Source organism: Mercenaria mercenaria, chromosome 16 (assembly GCF_021730395.1).
Source record: "Mercenaria mercenaria strain notata chromosome 16, MADL_Memer_1, whole genome shotgun sequence".
NCBI classification, from domain to species: Eukaryota; Metazoa; Mollusca; class Bivalvia; order Venerida; family Veneridae; genus Mercenaria; species Mercenaria mercenaria.
Window position 1 is genome coordinate 50,864,015 of NC_069376.1, and position 21,805 is coordinate 50,885,819.

The 21,805-nt window shown below is 38.3% G+C and overlaps 1 long non-coding RNA gene across 3 annotated transcripts in view; it reads left to right on the top strand.

The window, feature by feature from the left end:
- Window positions 1-304: 304 nt before the first annotated feature.
- The window catches only part of LOC123540495 (uncharacterized), a 32,905-nt gene continuing 11,404 nt past the window's right edge, over window positions 305-21,805 (top strand). For all 3 annotated transcript variants that reach the window (XR_008367872.1, XR_006684195.2, XR_008367873.1), the window contains exons 1-3: window positions 305-357; window positions 14,270-14,366; window positions 20,122-20,285. This is a non-coding gene — a long non-coding RNA (uncharacterized LOC123540495). The remainder of the gene's footprint in view (window positions 358-14,269; window positions 14,367-20,121; window positions 20,286-21,805) is intronic.

Here is a 21,805-nt window from a genome sequence, read left to right on the forward strand (position 1 = left end):
ATCTCGCTATGGTTGGGGACACTGGGTGGTTACCTAGTGTCTACTTGCGATGGGGGAACATGTTACGTATGTGGAACAAACTGATTTCAATGGATGGCAGACGGATCACAATGAAAATGTTTAATTTTGACTACTTAAGGCGCACAAATAACTGGTCACTTAAACTGATATCAAACACGTTATGTTAAATCCCACAGCTGCTAACGTTTTGCTTCTAATCTGTAGGCCTACTTCATAATTAACCTAGGTATCTACCTATATATATAACATGATCCCGGATTATGACAGTTACTTCCCTTTGCCATTTCACCACCATTACTACTTTCGCACTTTCACGTGGATGCCACAATTAATTCGGTAATTCTTCTCGCATTTCCTGCAATTAGTTATGCATTATATTGTCTATAGGAACATAAAGCATAGAAGTAATCATAGGAACAGTTTAGTTCGTAGTCCAAATCCATGGGCGTAGGAGCGAGTTTAACTTTGGGGGGGGGGGGGGGGAATGCGTCAAGGTATCTCCGATGTATTATTCATGACAACGCCTCAAAGCCTGGCCAAATGGGCCATTGGCCCCCTCAAGCCTCTATGTTTTAGCAATCATTGAGTTATTCTGATGATACACATATGACTAGGCACTGAACTGTCTTAATCAGTCTAATCAGTCATATTATCTGTTGTTCTAATTAAGTGTGCCATTTTTTTTTACATTCTTCTGTTGAAGCCCTGGACATACAATCAATAAGCACTGCATTTGTCTAATTGTGATATAAAGTTGTGGAAATATCATTTCCCTTGAATGGACAATGTAAAACAAAAAATAATACATAACGTTTACAAGCGTAAACAGGCTTAATAGTTAATAGTGTGGCGCGTACAGATTTCAGTACTCACACTATGGAAAGAGACAAGTCAGAATAAAAGAGAAGGCCAAATGCAAATCAGAAATCAGGTTGAAAAGAATTATATGATGCTAAGTAAATGTTATAGACTGCAAGTTGTATCTCTTTTCCAAAATATTGGCCCCCCCTGCTCCTATGCCTATGAAATCACAGACACTTGTGGGTCAGCTCCCATCCCCCGCCCAGTCCGCCCCTGAGTGACAACCCTCAGTCAGTATATTTTTGTTTTTTAAAACAAACTGAGCACATGTCTCAATCATACAACAACTTCTGTTACCATTTCAGCATGTTTAAAAAATTCCCATATTCTATTAACCTCAGAAAAAACACAAGACAACTTACTTAGTAAACACGATTTTCTTGTCCAAGAAATAGGAGAATAGATCCCAGCTTGATGTCAAATTTACTACACAGAGCCGGTTGTCGGGTGGACTGGGCGGGGAAGGGGTGCTGACCCACAAGTGTCTGTGGTCCAAATAATACATTTTGGGACCGCGTCAAAACTTTCGACTGTCGCTGGTCAAGTGCAAACTTATTCAGCATATTTCCAATGAAATCAGTTGGGAATGTTTTCTGATACATTTACAATGTATTTGTAACGATTACATCTCTGATAATTAATTATGTCTCCCCCAGGAGACATATTGTTTTTGCCCTGTCCGTCCGTCCGTCTGTCCGTCCGTCCTTCCGTCTGTCCGTCCGTACGTCACACTTCATTTCCGAGCAATAACTGGAGAACCATTTGACCTAGAACCTTCAAACTTCATAGGGTTGTAGGGCTGCTGGAGTAGACGACCCAGAATGTTGAAACTTCATAGGATGATTGGTCATGAAGAGTAGATGACCCCTATTGATTTTGGGGTCACTCTGTCAAAGGTCAAGGTCACAGGGGCCTCAACATGGAAAACCATTTCCGATCAATAACTAGAGAACCACTTGACCCAGAATGTTGAAACTTCATAGGATGATTGTACATGCAGAGTAGATGACCCCTATCGATTTTGGGGTCACTCCATTAAAGGTCAAGGTCACAGGGGCCCGAACATTGAAAACCATTTCCGGTCAGTAACTTGAGAACCACTTGACCCAGAATGTTGAAACTTCATAGGATGATTGGTCATGAAGAGTAGATGACCCCTATTGATTTTGGGATCACTCTGTCAAAGGTCAAGGTCACAGGGGCCTCAACATGGAAAACCATTTCCGATCAATAACTAGAGAACCACTTGACCCAGAATGTTGAAACTTCATAGGATGATTGTACATGCAGAGTAGATGACCCCAATCGATTTTGGGGTCACTCCATTAAAGGTCAAGGTCACAGGGGCCTGAACATTGAAAACCATTTCCGGTTAGTAACTTGAGAACCACTTGACCCAGAATGTTGAAACTTCATAGGATGATTGGTCATGAAGAGTAGATGACCCCTCTTGATTTTGGGGTCACTCTGTCAAAGGTCAAGGTCACAGGGGCCTCAACATGGAAAACCATTTCCGATCAATAACTAGAGAACCACTTGACCCAGAATGTTGAAACTTCATAGGATGATTGTACATGCAAAGTAGATGACCCCTATCGATTTTGGGGTCACTCCATTAAAGGTCAAGGTCACAGGGGCCCGAACATTGAAAACCATTTCCGGTTAGTAACTTGAGAACCACTTGACCCAGAATGTTGAAACTTCATAGGATGATTGGTCATGAAGAGTAGATGACCCTTATTGATTTTGGGGTCACTCTGTCAAAGGTCAAGGTCACAGGGGCCTGAACATGGAAAACCATTTCCGATCAATAACTAGAGAACCACTTGACCCAGAATGTTGAAACTTCATAGGATGATTGGTCATGCAGAGTAGATGACCCCTATCGATTTTGGGGTCACTCTGTGAAAGGTCAAGGTCACAGGGGCCTGAACATTGAAAACCATTTCCGGTCAGTAACTTGAGAACCACTTGACCCAGAATGTTGAAACTTAATAGGATGATTGGTCATGCAGAGTAGATGACCCCTAATGATTTTAGGGTCACTCTGTTAAAGGTCAAGGCCACAGGGGCCTGAACATGGAAAACCATTTCTAATCAATAACTTGAGAACCACTCGACCCAGAATGTTGAAACTTCATATGATGATTGTTCATGCAGAGTAAATGACCCCTATTGTTTTTGGGGTCACTCAGTTAAAGGTCAAGGTCACAGGGGCCTGAACATTGATAACCAGTTCCGATCAATAACTTGAGAACCACTCAACCCAGAATGTTGAAACTTCATAGGATGATTGAACATGCAGAGTAGATTACCCCTATTGATTTTGGGGTCAGTCTATTAAAGGTCAAGGCCACAGTGGCCTGTTCATGTAAAAACATTTTTTGGAAATAACTTGAGAACCACTTGACCTACAATGTTGAAACTTAATAGGATGATTGGACTTGCAGAGTAGATGACCCCTATTTATTTTGAGATCACTTGATCAAAGGTCAAGGTCACAGAAGCCTGAACAGTGACTTGAGAACCACTAGGCCAAGAGTGTTGAAATTTAGGGGGATGATTGGACATGCCAAGTAGATGATCCCTATTGCAACCAACCATCAGTGTCTCTTTGACTTTTGCTCCTGACCCCTATTGACTTCTTGCCTATAGGACTTTGCACTGGGGGAGACATGCGCTTTTTTACAAAAGCATTTTCTAGTTTATTTTGATATTAATGAATGCGTTGGTCATGAGGGCTATGACACTTTCCTATTGGGGTGAAGGCCCCAGCGACTGAAGGCCCCAGGTTTCAAAGCAGGCCTTTTTTTATGCTGATTTAAGGGCCGAAATTCGGCCCCATTCCCCAATCTAAAAAGTATACTTTTTTCCCCACCTTGGCCAAAAATTCCCCATGCAAAAAAAAAATGAAATTAGTTTTGATTTTCAGTCCTGATTTTAACAATTTTTTCAGCAAATATATTCCTCCAAACAATGATTTCGTGACGTAAATTTCCCCTCCAAAAGGGACCAGGTACCCTTCCCCAAATTTACAAAAAAAGGGCTGGTTTGATTTCAGGCTACTCCCGTTGATGTGTGTCCTTGGGCAAGGCACTTTATCATGATTGGCTTAGTTGACCCAGCTGTAAATGGGTACCAGCAAATTGCTGAGGGTAAGGTATAATTGGTTTTAACTGTTCTAAAATAGGGTCACTCAAAAGCTCTACGGAGCTTATGTTCATTGTTTCACAGAGCGACAATAAATAAAATTTACCTTTACATTAAAGCATAAAATTCAGGGACTGCGTTTTTGAGTGTAGTTAAGCTAACTTTGCCTTAAAATATTTCACTTCACCTTTCCCACTCAGAAAAGCGAATTAAGTTCAAGTCGCCCAAAAATTGGATGAAAGATAAACATTCAGCAATAAAGTGGCCGAGATTATACGTTTTGCTTATGTAAAGTAATTAAACACAATATACAATACACAGAATGTCAACGGGAGGCAGGCGCAGTGAAACGTGCCCATGACAACACAAGCTGATCATTTGATTTCAGGATGACGCCGCAAAGTTGGCTGCTAATAGCCGGGTTGCCAGTTGATAATTGTTGGCAATCAGTTTTGTCTAGCTTGTTTGCAATGGGTGTCAGTGTGATTGCAGTAAACAATGATTAAAGAAAAAACGCTTAGCTCATTAGGTAAGAGCGTTGGTCTACGGATTGCGGGGTCGTGAGTTCGATCCTCGGGCGGGGCGTATGTTCTCCGTGACTATTTTGATAAACGACATTGTGTCTGAAATCATGGGGGCCTCCGTGGCCGAGTGGTTAAGGTCGCTGACTTCAAATCACTTGCCCCTCATATGTGGATTTGAGCCTCACTCGGGGCGTTGAATTCTTCATGTGAGGAAGCCATCCAGCTGGCTTACGGAAGGTCGGTGGTTATAATGCACGGAGGGGCACCTGGGGTCTTCCTCCACCATTAAAGCTGGAAAGTCGCCATATGACCTATCATGTGTCGGTGCGACGTTAAATCCAAAAAAAAAAAAAAAAGTTAGTCCTCCACCTCTGATTCATGTGGAGAAGTTGGCAGTTACTTGCGGAGAACAGGTTTGTACTGAAACACTGGTTAAATTAACTGCCCGCCGTTACATGACTAAAATACTGTTGAAAAACGGCGTTAAACCCAAAACAAACAAATAAAGAAAAAGAATAATAATTAAAAGTTGACCAAATCGGACAAATCATTTGAAAAATAATGGTAGGCTTCCAAATTTCCTAAGCACAATGTGTCAGTAGATCTAGTAAGAAGATGTACATGTTTTATAAATCCAGTGATCTTGGTTGACAAAAAATATTGTTTCGAAATTTTTGTTGCCGTGAGTTGTCTACGTCAGAATGTGTGCATTTTTAGGCTGAACAAGTTTTATAAGATGTTTACTTCTTCATCGGGATTTCTTTATAAGGGTAGTTTTCAAAATAATGAAGCTTTTTCTTCTCTCTCACCTTACTTTAATTCAGTTTAGTTTTAGAATGTGTTTTGGGGCAAATTATATCCAAATCAATGTAGTGAATAAATGTGTGCATTTTCATCTTAATGGCTCAAGCAGTTTTAAAGTTATATTAAATTATATAGCTAATTTTGTCCCCAGTGCACCCAAAAAAGTGTGACATTTTTAGCTTTTGTGACCGGTCAATGTCCGTCGCGCGTCGTGTGTCTTGTGTCAGTCAACATTTTCTAAAAAAATCTTCTTGAAAACCACTGGGCAGAATTACACCAAACTGCACAGGAATGATCCTTGGGTGGCCCCCTTTCAAAATTTAAAAAAAAATTGAATTCAATGCAGAACTCTGGTTGCCATGGCAACCTAAAGGAAAAACTTTAAAAATCTTCTTGTCCAAAACCACAGGGCCTTAGGGGCTTTGATATCTGGTGTGTAGCATCAACTAGTGGTTCTTTACCAAGATTGTTCAAATTATCCCCCTAGGGTCAAATATGGCCCCGCCCCGGGGGTCACATAGTTTATATAGACTTATATAGGGAAAACTTTGAAAATCTTCTTGTACAAAACCACATGGCCAAGGGCTTTGATATTTGGTATGTAGCGTCATCTAGCGGTCCTCTACCAAGATTATTCAAATTATCCCCCTAGGGTCAAATATGGCCCTGCCCCGGTCGTCCCAAATTTTACATAGACTTACATAGGAAAAAAAGTTTAAAAATCTTCTTGTCTGAAACCACAAGACTTAGGCCTTTGATATTTTGCTTGTAGCATTGTCTTATGGTCCTTAACCAAAATTGTTCAAGTTGTACTCCAGGGGTGAAAAGAGGCCCTTCCCTGCCGGGGGTCCCATGTTTTATATAGACTTACATAGGAAAAAATCTTTTTATCTGAAACCACACAGCCTAGGCTTTTGATATTTGGTATGATGCATTGCCTAGAAGTCCTCTATCAAAATTGTTCAAATTATGCCCCTGGGGTTAAAAGAGGCCCCGCCCTGGGGTCGCTTAATTATTATATGAGTTATATAGGAAAAAATACTTCAAAAATTATCTGATCCTATTTCTAAGACTGTTTAATAATAATTACCTGATGGCCCTACGTAATATGATTTCACCTGACTGTAACCTTGACCTGCTGACGTACTTTCTTGTTTTTTAAGATACAGCCTTGAAATTTTTATGACATGTACAGTTTCACTCATCGATCGTATAACTGAATTTCATTGACCATGAATGTGATGTACTGACTTTCTTAATATTTTAGCATCTGTTTGACATTTGAAACATGTAGCTCATATTACTCAGGTGAGCGATCCAGGGTCATCATGACCCTCTTGTACATGAAGTATAGTTTTCAACTGTGGTTTACTTTTTAAAATCAAGCTTTATTGTTACAGCTTCGGCTTTTTTATGTAACTTAAACTCTGCACATTTAAATAAAATACTTTTTTTCATTAACTACATCTTATTGTTACCAATATTTCACATCTTGTGATGGAACCCGCTTCACAAAAAATAGTGAAAAAAATACTAAATTTAAATGTTGAACACTACAATTTCATAACCCCATTACTTTTCAGAAGTCTTAATGTTTTTCTAAGATCTTTATCCTTTCAGCTGTGAAGACACAGTATGATTTTTTTTGTTAGATAAATCAACTTTCTTAAAATCTTGATGAATGTCTGTGAATGCAAACTTTAGGCATTATTTGAAAATTTAGCATTATATAAGAAACCCTGGATAACTTAAAAATCATTGTATGCATTTTTTCTGAAGTTGCTAATTTTCAAGTTTAAAAGTGGAAACATCAGTTTTATTGCTTCTTAAGCTCTTAAGTTTACCTAAATATGTAAATGTTCACTAGTAAATATTGTGTAGTTAAAAGAATTTTACTTACCATGAACATATTCTATGAATAAATATTTTGCTACAGTTTGTCCCCTGTGCACCTTTTTAGTAACATTATAAAGTATGTATGAATTTTACTATTCCATTTTATAATGCATGGCATTTTGTCATTTTTCTACTCTGAGTAAGCAGTGCATGTAAACTAAATGATTTCAAGGTGTTAATTATGTATAAGTCACTTACTTTTCATTACATGCTGTTGAATTTTCATGTTTTTGTTGTGAAAATTTTCAATTTTTTAGTTATTTTGTGGAATAAACTAATTTTTATGCCCCTGAAGGTAGGCATGTTAGTTTTCAACTGTCCGTCCGTTCGTTCGTCACAATGTTAACTTTTTGCATGCGGGCAATGTTAAATTTTTGCATGAAGGCACTTTACTCGCGAACCACTGCACCCAGGACCTTCAAACTTCACATGCTAATAGTACTTATTGAGTACAAGACCCCTATTGACTTTGGGGTCACCAGGTCAAGGTCAAGGTGCTGCGGGGGGGGGGGGGGGGGGGGGCATTTGTCACCATTATTGACAGCTCTTGTTTAATTAATAGTATTTGTCTTAAGTTGATCACCATTAGTCTTTTTATGAATAGAAAACTAGTAATGGATGAATATTGCACTGATTTTCAGTATGTGTCCCAGAGTTCCCACTCACGTAAAATACTACGTAAATCACGTTATAAAAATAAAATGCACGCAAGTGTTTTTAGCCCACCATCATCAGATGGTGGGCTATTCAAATCACTCTGCGTCCGTGGTCCGTCGTCCTTCCGTCCGTCCGTCCGTCATTCCGTCCGTCCGTCCTTCCGTTAACAATTTCTCGTTATCGCATCTCCTCAGAAACTACCTGGGGGATTTTGACCAAACTTTGTCAGAATGATGTATTGGTACCGTAGTTGTGTCCCCCTGAAAATCAGACTGGTTCAACAATTTTTTATTAAGTTATGGCCCTTTGTTTGTTTCTATAATTTACATAGATTTATATAGGGAAAAACTTTGAAAATCTTTTTGCCCAAAACCACAGAGCCTAAAGCTTTGATATTTGGTATGAAGCATCATCTAGTGGTACTCTACCAAGATGATTCAAATCATTTCCCTGGGGTCTAATATGGCCCCGCCCCGGGGGTCACATGGTTTATATAGACTTACATAGGGAAAAACTTTGAAAAACCTCTTGTCCAAAACCACAGGGCCTAGGGCTTTGATATTTTGTATGTGACATCATCTAGTGGTCTTCTACTAAGATTGTTCAAATTATCTCCCTAGGGTCAAATATGGCCCCGCCCCGGGGGTCACATGTTTTACATAGACTTATATAGGGAAAAACTTTGAAAATCTTCTTGTCCAAACAACAAAGCCTAGGGCTTTGATATTTGTAATGTAGCATCGTCTAGTGGTTCTCTACCAAGTTTGTTAAAATTATCCCCCTAGGGTCAAATATGGCCCCGCCCTGGGGGTCACATGGTTCATATAGACTTATATAGGGAAAAGCTTTTAAAAACTTCTTGTCAATAATCTACAACATTCAGATTTGGACCACATATATGGTTTTGAGTGGCAAGATGAACCTTGACATGAGTTGACCTTGATTTTGACCTAGTGACCTACTTTCACATTTCTGTAGCTACAACCTTCAAATTTGGACCACATGCATAGTTTTGTGCACTGAAATAAACTTTGACCTTGACATTGACCTAGTGACCTACTTTCACATTTTTGAAGGTACAGGCTTCAAATTTGGACCCCATGCATAGTTTTGTATTCCGAAATAAAATTTGACCTTGATTTTGACCTAGTGACCTACTTTCACATTTCTCAAGCTATAGCCTTCAAATTTGGACCACTTGCATAGTTTTGTGTACCGAAATGAACTTTGACCTTAAGATTGACCTAGTGACCTACTTTCACATATCTGTAGCTACAGGCTTCAAATTTAGACCACATGAATAGGATTGTGTACCGAAACAAACTTTGACCTTGACATTGACCTAGTGACCTACTTTCACATTTTTGAAGGTACAGGCTTCAAATTTGGACCACATGCATAGATTTGTGTTCTGAAGTGAAATTTGACCTTGATTTTGACCTAGTGACCTACTTTCACATTTCTCAAGCTACAGCCTTAAAATTTGGACCACTTGCATAGTTTTGTGTACCGAAATAAACTTTGACCTTAAGATTGACCTAGTGACCTACTTTCAAATTTCTCAGACTACAGTCTTCAAACTTGATGCACATGCATAGTTTTGTGTACAAAGAACTTTGTCCTTGAAATTGATCTAGTGACCTACTTTCACATTTCTCAAGCTACAGCTTTCAAATTTAGACCACATGCACAGTGTTGTGTACGGAAATGAAATTTGACCTTGAGCTAGTCAATAAGTCTTGAAATTTGGAACACACAAAAATGGCACATTGGTGGGCGCCAAGATCACTCTGTGATCTCTTGTTTACCCGGTGCGAGATCGCGCGCGTACGAAACTGCAGGGGACGAATCCGCTAAGCTGGAATCCCACGCTATGTGTACAGGTAGACTCTTCCACGCGTTAGATACTACATATTAACTGTTAATATGCAGTATAACTGTATTCGATAAGACAGATCAGTGTAACAGACTATGTGTACAGGTTAAAAGTCAGTAATTCAAATCCTTCTTTGTTTCATATAAAAAACGACAACTTCAGATCGTCTTTACGTATCTTTAGAGAACATCACTTTTTCCTACACCTATTTTTCATGAAAGTTCTATCACAAACTAACGAAAAAATGAAAAGAAATTAGGGGGTTATGTAGTTCCTAGTGAAATGCCAGTCAGTTGTGGTCTGCTACCCTAAAATTGGCGCATATTTGCTTTGTCCGCGCAATAAACACCTACTTCCGCTTTCGATCTGCAAAACATGCCAGGTGGGGTATATGAACATGAAAACCGTCTCATTTCATGCAGAATGTATTCTAGTAGTGAAAAATGGTGATTAAAACACTCGTTCTACACGAATTTGCGCGAAAAATGGGAAAATTAGGATCTATTTATTATGGACTTCTTTCGACTACACCACGGAAGCACATTTTCGACCGAATTACTGACCTTATTCCTACAAAAATAAATCTTGGAAATACTGCCGCAGTGCGTCATCTGCTAATCGATTGGCTTACAGCTCTCTGACGTCAAAAAATGTAGACGGGTTGTATCTTTTAACGCATTGGAAAATGAATGTACACTTATTAAACGGTTACCGATCTACATCCGGGTCCCCGGAAACTGTCTCATCTGCAAGAATGTCGCGTCGAAGCTTTCGGCGTTTGGCTTCACGGCAAATTTCATACCCCAAAAATTTGTGTTTTACCCCCAGTTTTTTGTACCCAGGGGGTAAGTTTACCCCTGAAAAAAAATCTGATTGGGAACACTGAGTGTCCCCTGTACATCTGTAAAAAAAGCTGAATTTTGAGTTGACAATTCTTGAAATTAGAATTACTGGACATTCTTGAAATTTGGCATGTGGTTTATAAACATGCAAAATGCGAGAAAAAAAAGGTTTTATAATTATATGTTAGTTATTCAGCAACAACTTTTCTAGGTAAAGTTTTATTGTCAGATTTGTGCAGAAAGGGTGATTTTAAAAACCAATGTCCACAAACATGATTAAATAAGTTTCAAACCATACACATACACCCATTACTTATCATTTATGTTGAAAAAATTACTGTTATACATATTTCCTTGTCATAAAATCATGCAACATTATCACCCATCTTACTGGAAATTCACTGAAATTTCGAATTAAAGGCTGAAATATTTTCTGATTGGCATTTCTCAACACTTTCCCAAAGTTATTTCCTTCGAATTTGAAGTATTTGCTATCATAAAAAATTGGTGACCACCATCATTGACCATAAGAAATAAGTTTGAATTTTCAACCCCTATGTCACACTTCTGGCCCCACGTGGTTCTGGGACGATCTGTGTATGAAAAGAATTGGAACCACTGCCTTACCTTTGCATGATCGACTAATAGGGTCTTTTAACACTTGGTTTTGCTGTAACTCTGTGATTCCAGCAGGTATGCAAATTTTGATTCCATACCTCATGTTTTTATTTCGATGTAAATGAGATGTGAAACCAAAATTTGTAGTCCTGTTTGGCGCCATATAACCTATACTGTGTTAGTGCGCCGTAAAACCCAAATAAATAAATAAATAAATGTCACACTTTTGCTTCATTATTTTGAAAACCACCCATAATCTGACCATTTTTAGCTCATCTGATTTTTTGAAAAAAAATGATGAGTTATTGTCATCACTTGAGCGGTTGTCGGCGTCGGCGTCGGCGTCTGCGTCGGCGTTGCCTGGTTAAGTTTTATGTTTAGGTCAGCTTTTCTCCTAAACTATCAAAGCTATTGCTTTGAATCTTGGAATACTTGTTCACCATCATAAGCTGACCCTGTATAGCAAGAAACATAACTCCATCTTGCTTTTTGCAAGATTTATGGCCCCTTTTGTACTTAGAAAATATCAGATTTCTTGGTTAAGTTTTATGTTTAGGTCAACTTTTCTCCCAAACTGTCAAAGCTATTGCTTTGAAACTTGGAATACTTGTTCACCATCATAAGCTGACCCTGTACAGCAAGAAACATAACTCCATCTTGCTTTTTGCAAGAATTATTGCCCCTTTTGGACTTAGAAAATCAGTTTTCTTGGTTAAGTTTTATGTTTAGGTCAGCTTTTATCCTAAACTATCAAAGCTATTGCTTTAAAACTTGCAACACTTGTTCACCATCATAAGCTGACCCTGTACAGCAAGAAACATAACTCCATCCTGCTTTTTGCAAGATTTATGGCCCCTTTTGGACTTAGAAAATATCAGATTTCTTGGTTAAGTTTTATGTTTAGGTCAACTTTTTCTCTTAAACTATCAAAGCTATTGCTTTGAAACTTGCAACACTTTTTCACCATCATAAGCTGACCCTGTACAGCAAGCAACATAACTCCATCCTGCTTTTTGCAATAATTATTGCCCCTTTTTGGACTTAGAAAATCATTTTCTTGGTTGAGTATTATGTTTAAGGCAACTTTTCTCATAAACTATCAAAGCTATTGCTTTAAAACTTGCAACAGTTTTTCACAATCATAAGTGGACACTGTACATCAAGAAACATAACTCTATCCTGCTTTTTGCAAGAATGATGGCCCTTTTTAGACTTAGAAAATCATGGGTAGGACAATATTTCTATTATACAAAAAAAATCAGATGAGCGTCAGCACCCGCAAGGCGGTGCTCTTGTGTTATATTTATTTTTCAAAAAAAAACAAAGTAAATACAAACTTCTAAATTATGTTCTTACTGTAAAATAACGTATTTTGAATCGAGAAATATACTATAAGGAACAGAGAGAAACTATCAAGGTGCCTGATTTTTGTGCCCCCCCCATGAGTGGTGGTGGCATATAGATATGCTCTTGTCCGTGCATCAGTCCGTCTGTCCGTCCATGTGTCCGTCCGTCTGTGCGTCCGTCTGAAGTTAGTGATGCACCTAGCTCAAAAAGTATTTGATATAAATTGATGAAACCTTGCATGAGTCTTTATCATGATATGAACTTGAGCACCTCCTATTTTTCATCTGGCTCCGCCCCTGAAATAGTCAAAAATGCACATAGTCAAAAATGCACATTTTCACCTTGTGACGCGCCTAGCTCAAAAAATATTTAATATAAATTGATTAAACCTTGCATGAGTCTTTATCATGATAGGAACTTGGGCACCTATTTTTCATCTGGATCTGCCCCCTATATATAGAGTTATGGCCCCTGAAATAGTAATTAAAACATGCACATTTTCACCTTGTGATGCACCTAACTCAAGAAGTATTACATATAAATTGATTAAACCTTGCATGAGTCTTTATCATGATATGAACTTGTGCACCTATTTTTTATCTGCCTCCGCCCCCAATTTTCAGAGTTATGGCCCCTGAAATAGTCTAAAATGCACATTTTCACCTTGTGACGCACCTAGCTCAAAAGTATATGATATAAATGGATGAAAACTTACATGAGTCTTTATCATGATAGGAACTTGGGCACCTCCTATTTTTCATCTGGATCTGCCCCCTATATATAGAGTTATGGCCTCTGAAATAGTAAAACGTGCACATTTTCACCTTGTGACGCGCCTGACTCAAAAAGTATTACATATAAATTGATTAAACCTTGCATGAGTCTTTATAATCATATGAACTTGTGCACCTCCTATTTTTTATCTGCCTCCGCCCCCAATTTTCAGAGTTATGGCCCCTGAAATAGTCAAAAAATGCACATTGTCACCTTGTGACGCACCTAGCTCAAAAAGTATATGATATAAATGGATGAAAACTTACATGAGTCTTTATCATGATATGAACTTGCACACCTTTTATTTATTTACTGGCTCCTCCCCCTATTTTTAAAGTTATGGCCCCTGAAATAGTCAAAAAATGCATATTTTCACCTAATTGTGTGCCTAACTCAAAAAGTATTTTGATGTAAATTCATGAAACCTTGCTTGAGTCTTTATCATAAGGTGACCTTGCACACTTGGCATTCTTCTAGAGAATCTTTGTGTTTATTAAGGAGTTATGGCCCTTGAAATAGCCAAAATAGTGGATTTTTTGTTTGTGTTGCTCATAGCTCAAAAAGTATATGGTATAGAATAATGAATCCTTTTCATATTTTTTTTTAGGCTATACCCCATTAAGAATGCAAACATTTGAATTATTTCCCCTTATTTGTGACAAATGTACCAGTGGGAGGCACACCCTGTGTCCTACAGACACATTCTAGTTTTCGTTTGTTACATATTCAATGCATGAATCGCTAGTTGTCATAACAGCACGAGAGTTGTATGGCATGGGGGTTGCCAGATGGGTTTTGACGGCATGGGCCAATGTGCAAGAATGATATATGATACTTATGTGTCATGTGAAACTTAAAGAGATAAAAGTGTGTAGTTCTCATTATATTCTATATTACAGGATTAAAGTTTGAGGATGGGTGTATTGGAACTGCCGTCAGAATGTGTGAACATACAGCCAGGATTGATTGGACTTTTCCTCATTGTTCATGGATAAGGTAGAATTTTGTACCTAAGATTGTTTGACAGTTTTAGATTTTGAACTATGCTAATAGATTGTTAATGTGAGGATGTGATCAGGACGTGGGTCATATCATTAATGTTTTTAAAGTTTGAATCTTAGTCTTGAGAGCGGGAAAATTATAACTGCAGTAATTATGTCTATCACCACACAGTGGTGTGGGAGACATATTGATTTACTCCTGTCTGTGTGTGTGTGTGTCTGTCTGTCTGTTACAAATCTTGTCCGCACTCTAATTCAAACATTTCTCATCCAATCTTCACCAAACTTGAACAAAATGTGTTTGACCATAAGTCCTTGGCCAAGTTTGATAACTAGCCAAATCAGCTTAGGCCCTTGAATTACCGAAAATCGGCCTTTTTACTCTTGTCCGCGCTCCCAAGTCGAACATTTCTCATCTGATCTTCACCAAACTTGAACAAAATGTGTTTGACCATAAGTCCTCGGCCAAGTTTGATAACTAGCCAAATCAGCCGAGGCACTTCAGAGTTATGGCCCTTGAGTCAGTCAAAATCAGCCGTTTTACTCTTCAAAGGTATATTTGTAGTGAGTAAACAGTATATAAAGACTGTCTTACTTTTTAGATGATTAGGCAACTGTGGGAGACATGTGCTTTTCTCAAAAGCAGCTCTAGTTCTCCAATATATCTACTGGTGGCATATTCATGCAGTGTTTAGTATAATCTGTGCATGTGCATGTATTACAGCAAGTAGAGAAAAAGCATTTTAATGTTGGTATGTTTAGGACATGCATTTACTTTTGAGCTCAAAGGAAAAGCTTGTTAACACTCAAGAGGCCACATTTATGACCCTATCTTCATAAACTTGGTCAGATTGTCTTGATGATCTCTAGGTCAAGTTCGAAACTGGGTTACGTGGGGTCAAAAACTAGGTCACTAAGCCAGATCAAAGGAAAATCTTGTTAACACTCTATAGAGTCCACAGTTAAAGTTATGAGAATTAGTCAGAATGTTTGTCTTAATGACCTCTAGGTCAGATTTGAATCTGGGTCATGTGGGGTCAAAAACTAGGTCACCCACTCAAATCAAAGGAAAAGCTTGTTAACACTCTAGAGGCCACATTTATGACCCAATCTTCATGAAACTTAGTCAGAATGTTTGCCTTGATGATCTCTGCGTCAAAATTGAAACTGGGTCATGTGGGATTAAAAACTAGGTCACTATGTAAGATCAAATGAAAATCGTTTTAACTCTCTAGAAACCACATTTTAAGTTTGAAACTCATGAGAATTGGTCAGAATGTTGCCTTGATGAGCTCTATTTGAGGTTAAAATCTGGCTCATATGGGGTCAAAAACTAGGCCAATAGGTCAAATCAAAGGAAAAGCTTGTTAACTCTCTAGAGGTCACATTTATGACCCTATCTTCATGAGACTTAGTCAGAATGTTCTTGAGAACCTTTAGGTCAAGCTTGAATCTGGGTCATGTAAGATCAAAAACTAGGTCACCTGATCAAATCAAAGGAAAAGCTTGTTAACACTCTAGAGGCCACATTTATGACCCTATCTTCATGAAACTTGATCAGAATGTTTATCTTGATGATTCCTAGGCCAAGATTGAATCTGGGTCATTATACCCCCCCCACCCACAAAACGAAGTTTTTGGGGGGGAGGGGGCGGTATATAGGAGTGAGCTTGGCGGTTGGTCGGTCGGTCCGTTGGTTTTCATGGTTTCCGGATGATAACTCTTGAAAGGCTTGACTGATTTAAATAATTTTTGGTACACAGGTCCAACATCAGAAAATACAGGTCAAGTTCGAATTTGGGGTCAGTAGGTCAAAGATCAAGGTCACAGTGACCCTGAACAGTAAAACGGTTTCCGGATGATAACTCATGAAAGGCTTGACCGATTTAAATAATTTTTGGTACACAGGTGTAACATCATAAAATACAGGTCAATTTCGACTTTGAGGTCTGTAGGTCAAAGGTCAAGGTCACAGTGACTCGGAACAGTTAAATGGTTTCCGGATGATAACTTGAGAACGCTTGGGCCTAGGATCATAAATATTAGTACACAAGTATAACATTACTAAGTACAGGTCAAGTTCTACTTTGAGGTCAGTAGGTCAAAGGTCACGGTCACAATGACTCGGAACAGTTAAACGATATCGGGATGATAACTTGAGAAGTCTAGGATCATATATTTTTGTACACAGGTGTAACATGATTGAATACAGGTCACGTTCGACTTTTCGACTTTGAGGCTAGTAGGTCAAAGGTCAAGGTCACAATAATACAAAACAATTAAGCGGTTTCCGGATGATAACTTGAGAATGCTTGGGCCTAGGATCATGAAAATTGATAGGGAGGTTGGTTATGACCAGCAGACGACCCCTAATTATTTTGAGGTCAGTAGGTCAAAGGTCAAGGTCACAGTGATCCGGAACATTTAAACTGTTTTCGGACAATAACTTCAGAATGCTTGGGACTAGGATTACGAAACATAATAGGGAGGTTGGTCATGACCAGCAGATGACCTGTAATGATTTTGAGTTCCAAAGGTCAAAGGTCAGAGTGACCCGGAACATTTAAACCTTTTTCGGACAATAACTTGAGAATGCTTGGGCCAAGGATCTTGAAACTTCATAGGGAGGTTGATCATGACCAGCAGATGACCTCTATTGATTTTTAGATCAGTAGGACAAAGGTCAAGTAAGTTCAGCATTGACATTGGCTTTGTTCTGTGACAAGGCCATATTGTGGGGGTATTATTCGTCACTCCTGTGACAACTCTAGTTTGGGGTCAAAATTAGGTCACCCACTCAAATCAAAGGAAAAGCCTGTTAACATTGTAGAGGCCGTATTTATGGCCATATCTTCATGAAACTTGGTCAGAATGTTTGTCTTGATGATTGCTAGGTGAAGTTTGAAACTGGGTCACGTGGGGTCAAAAAGTAGGTCAGTAGGCCAGTTCAACTCTGGTAAGCGATATAGGGCCATCATGGCCCTTTTGTTTTAAGATTAGATTATGTTGAGCACACAACATCTTATCTCGAGAGCACGACATCTTTTTTCCTGTGCACAACATCTTATCTCGAGAGCACGACATCTTTTTCTGTATGCACAACATCTTATCTCTAGTGCACAACCTCTTTTCTCATGCGCACAACATCTTATCTTGTGCACAAGACATCTTTTTATATCGTGCGCAAAATATCTTAACTTGAGCGCGCAACATCTTATCTTTTGCGCAGGACATCTTATCTTGAGCGTATGACATCTTATCTCATGCGATGGACATCTTATCTCCAGTGCACAACAGCATATCTCGAGCACACAACATCTTACCTTGTGCGACCGACATCTTATCTCATGCGCAAGACATCTTATTTCGAGTGCACAACATCTTATCTTGTGCGCTTGAAATCTTATCTTGTGCGCACGACATGTTATCTTAAGTGCACAACATCTTATATCGAGCATTCACGATCTTATCTCATGCACATGAGATAAAATGTTGGGCACACGAGATAAGATGTTGTGCGCTTGTGATAAAATGTCATGTGCACAAGATAATTTAATCCTAAAAAAATGAATGCATGTCCTAAACATGCCATCGTAAATTTTAGACTTTAAGCATAGATATACAATGACCCTGGGCCAGTGCATAAAGTTAGACTTTAAAATGCCAAATTTTCAGTTTGGTCTTAGTTTATTGATAGCTCGTATATTCGAAGTATTAGTAGAGCTATTGTACTCGCCTGTGCGTCCGCATCCTTGCTGGCTTCCCAGTTTGTTAAATTTTCAATGTAAGCTGCTCAGCTGACTCAGTAACCACTTGTGGAATGGAATGAAACTTCATACACCTACTCAGTGTGATAAATTGACCTGCATTGCATAAGTATGCCCCCTTTTTTAACTTAACAAGTTTTTGTGTGTGAAGTAGTATCTAAGTACCCACTAATTGGAATGGATTGAAATTTCACACCCTTTTTCAGTTTGATGATTTGACTTGCAATACACAAGTTCCTTAACTCTAATTTACATTTTACAAAATTATGCCCAGTTTTTCAATTTGGCAAGTTTTGGTTAAGTTATTGTATGTAAGCTGGTATTTCAGTACCCATGATTAAAACCTTTATTCATCAACATTTTAGACTTAGACTAAAAAATCCAGATATTAGAGTTGGTATATCTCTTGTTTATACTGTACATGTATGTAACACTGAACGTTTACTTTGATGTCGGAAGCACATGAAAAGTTGTATTACATTTTGCAATAATTTAGCAATGAAAGAGCAAAAGGGAAATTAAGCAGTTTAAAAGTTAGCTATAAAATTTCAATGTCAGAGATGTGTATTTATGCTGTTAGGGATTTCTGAGCTGAAACAAACCCTGCATTGAAACCTAACCAGAAATTGTGCCAGAAATCTGTCACGCTAGAATTTCATCAAATGAAATGCCATGGACTCGCGTTTTAATTTAAAATAGTTTTAGTACATTTTTTCTTTGATCTGACTTAAAATAAACCATGCAACGCAATCTGAAGAGGAGTTATAAGCATAAGTTTCAAATGGGTGCCGCTGTCTGTAATATATTGCCTACCATACCAGTTGTCGTATAATCCCGGTTCTCTTCATTTTTGAAACAAATAGGCGCTATGGAATTGTAATTTATTGACTTTTTTTTTGTGAATTTAAACCTTTTAAGCCTTTAAAGGTATATGTTTTTCATGAACTTTGAATTAATAAATATACTAAATGTTGACCTTGATATTGAAAAATAACCATGTGCTATAAACTTGGTGTAGAGCCTCCGTGGCTGAGTGGTTAATGTCGCTGACTTCAAATCACTTGCCCCTACTAATGTGGGTTTGAGCCTCTCTCTGGGTGTTGAATTCTTCATATGAGGAAGCCATTTAGCTGGCTTTACAGAAGGTCGGTTGTTATATCCAGGTACCCAACTGTGATGAAATAATGCAAGGGGGAGGGCATCTGGGGGCTTCCTCCACCATCAAAACTCGAAACTGGAAAGTCGCCATATGACCGATAATTGTGCTGGTGCAACATTAAACCCAACAAAAACAAAACAAAACAAAGATTGTGTGGCATCTTCAGTTTCTCATGAGAGTCAGTTTGCAGATGTTGTGGTTCAACACTGGTTAGGTAAACAAAGTGGGTTACTCCGTAAATTTCTGGGCATGACCATCAGAAAATAAGTATAGCATCAGTTAAGCTATGGTAGGCAGAATTATTTAAAAGTCAAAAGTCTCAATTGTGATCTAAATGTTTATTGATTTGGGCTAACAGATGTGTTGCTAGTAGGGTAATTCCTTGGGGCGTAAATGGGTTTATTATGATGAAAAGGAGACAAGAGCTATGAAGTTCTTGAATCTGCTTCTTTGTTTTACAAGTTTTATTTGGCTTTCCTTATCTGATCTGTCCTGAAAGAGTTTGTGGAGAATTCAGCTTTCCATTTACAAGGCAAGTGTCTCTGGCCAGAAGGTTATTAAGTTGAGTTCAGGGACTATTCTCGCAAATGCAACCTTCTCATTGGCCAGTTACAAAATTGTTCTCTTAAACAACTGTTTAGATGCCTGAGTTTTGGGAATGATCTAGGTTTTTTAACCTTGGACCTAGGTAAGCTGTTTCAAAGGGTTGTGTTTACTAGCTGCATTAACTATAATAGTGCTGAAATGATATTTAAGTCCAGTTAAATAAAATTTCTACTATTGTACACACTTTATCCTGATTAAAACTCTCATTGGTGTAACAGGGTGCTGGTTTGAAGAACAAGTTGCCTGCAGACTGTGCTAAACCTGATGCCTTTTTAGACAGAGCTCGTAACCGTGTCCACCAGACATGCTGTGTGCCTGCTCCAACTACATACAAAAACTGGATTGGGATGAGACAAACGGCCATGGCAGCTCTCGGAGCAAAGTAAGATTTTCTTCCAACACAACTAACATAAGTAAACAGTACTGACTGTTTACTGGTTTCAATGCTTGTCATGGTTGTTACAAAAGAATATATATCCTTAGGTATAGAAAATGTCATTTAAAGGGTTATTTACTGTATAGGTAATTTTATTCAAGTGCCCCTGATGAGCTTTTGTCCTTGGTGAAAAATACACATAAGTTCTTGTGTGTTGCAAACATTTTAAACAATTTTTCACCTAGAGTCTTAAAAACCATTGTATAGTGACAGGTTAATGGGCACCTATGTCCTATGGCCACACATCTAGTTTTTTATACCCCCACCAAACATGTTTGAGGGGGGTATATAGGAGTCAGTTTTGTCGCGTCCCGTCGCGTCCCGTCCCGTCCCGAAATCTATTATCTCAGTTATTACCAAATGGACTTGATTCAAACTTAAAATGCATGTTCCACCTTATCACCCACATCATGTGACACAAGGTGCATAACTCTTGACACCAAGTTTTCATGAATTATGTCCCCCTTTACTTAGAATTTAAGGTTAATTTTGTTGTATTTTCACTATATCTCAGTTATTACTAAATAGATTTGATTCAAACTTAAAATAGATGTTCCACCTCATCAACCACATCATGTGACATAAGGTGCATAACTCTGACACCATTTTTTTTATGAATTATGCCTCTTTTTACTTTGAATTTAAGGTTGATTTTGATGTATTTTCACTTTATCTCAGTTACTACTGAATGGATTTGATTCAAACTTAAAATAGATGTTCCACCTCATCACCCACATCATGTGCCCACATCATGTGACACAGGTGCATAACTCTGACACCAAGTTTTTATGAATTATGTCCCCCTTTACTTAGAATTTAAGGTTAATTTTGTTGTATTTTCACTATGTCTCAGTTATTACTAAATGGATTTGATTCAAACTTAAAATAGTTGTTCCACCTCATCACCCAGATGATGTGACATAAGGTGCTTAACTCTGACATAAATTTTTAGCTCACCTGTCACATACTGACAAGGTGAGCTTTTGTGATCACGCAGCGTCCGTCGTCCGTCCGTCCGTCCGTAAACTTTTGCTTGTGACCATTCTAGAGGTCACATTTTTCGTAGGATCTTTATGAAAGTTGGTCAGAATGTTCATCTTGATGATATCTAGGTCAAGTTCGAAACTGGGTCACGTGCCGTCAAAAACTAGGTCAGTAGATCTAAAAATAGAAAAACCTTGTGACCTCTCAAGAGGCCATAAATTTCAAAAGATCTTCATGAAAATTGGTCAGAATGTTCACCTTGATGATATCTAGGTCAAGTTCGAAACTGGGTCACGTGCCCTTAAAAACTAGGTCAGTAGGTCTAAAAATAGAAAAACCTTGTGACCTCTCTAGAGGCCATATTTTTCATGAGATCTTCATGAATATTGGTCAGAATGTTCACCTTGATGATATCTAAGTCAAGTTCGAAAATGGGTCACGTGGGGTTGAAAACTAGGTCAGTAGATCTAAAAATAGAAAAA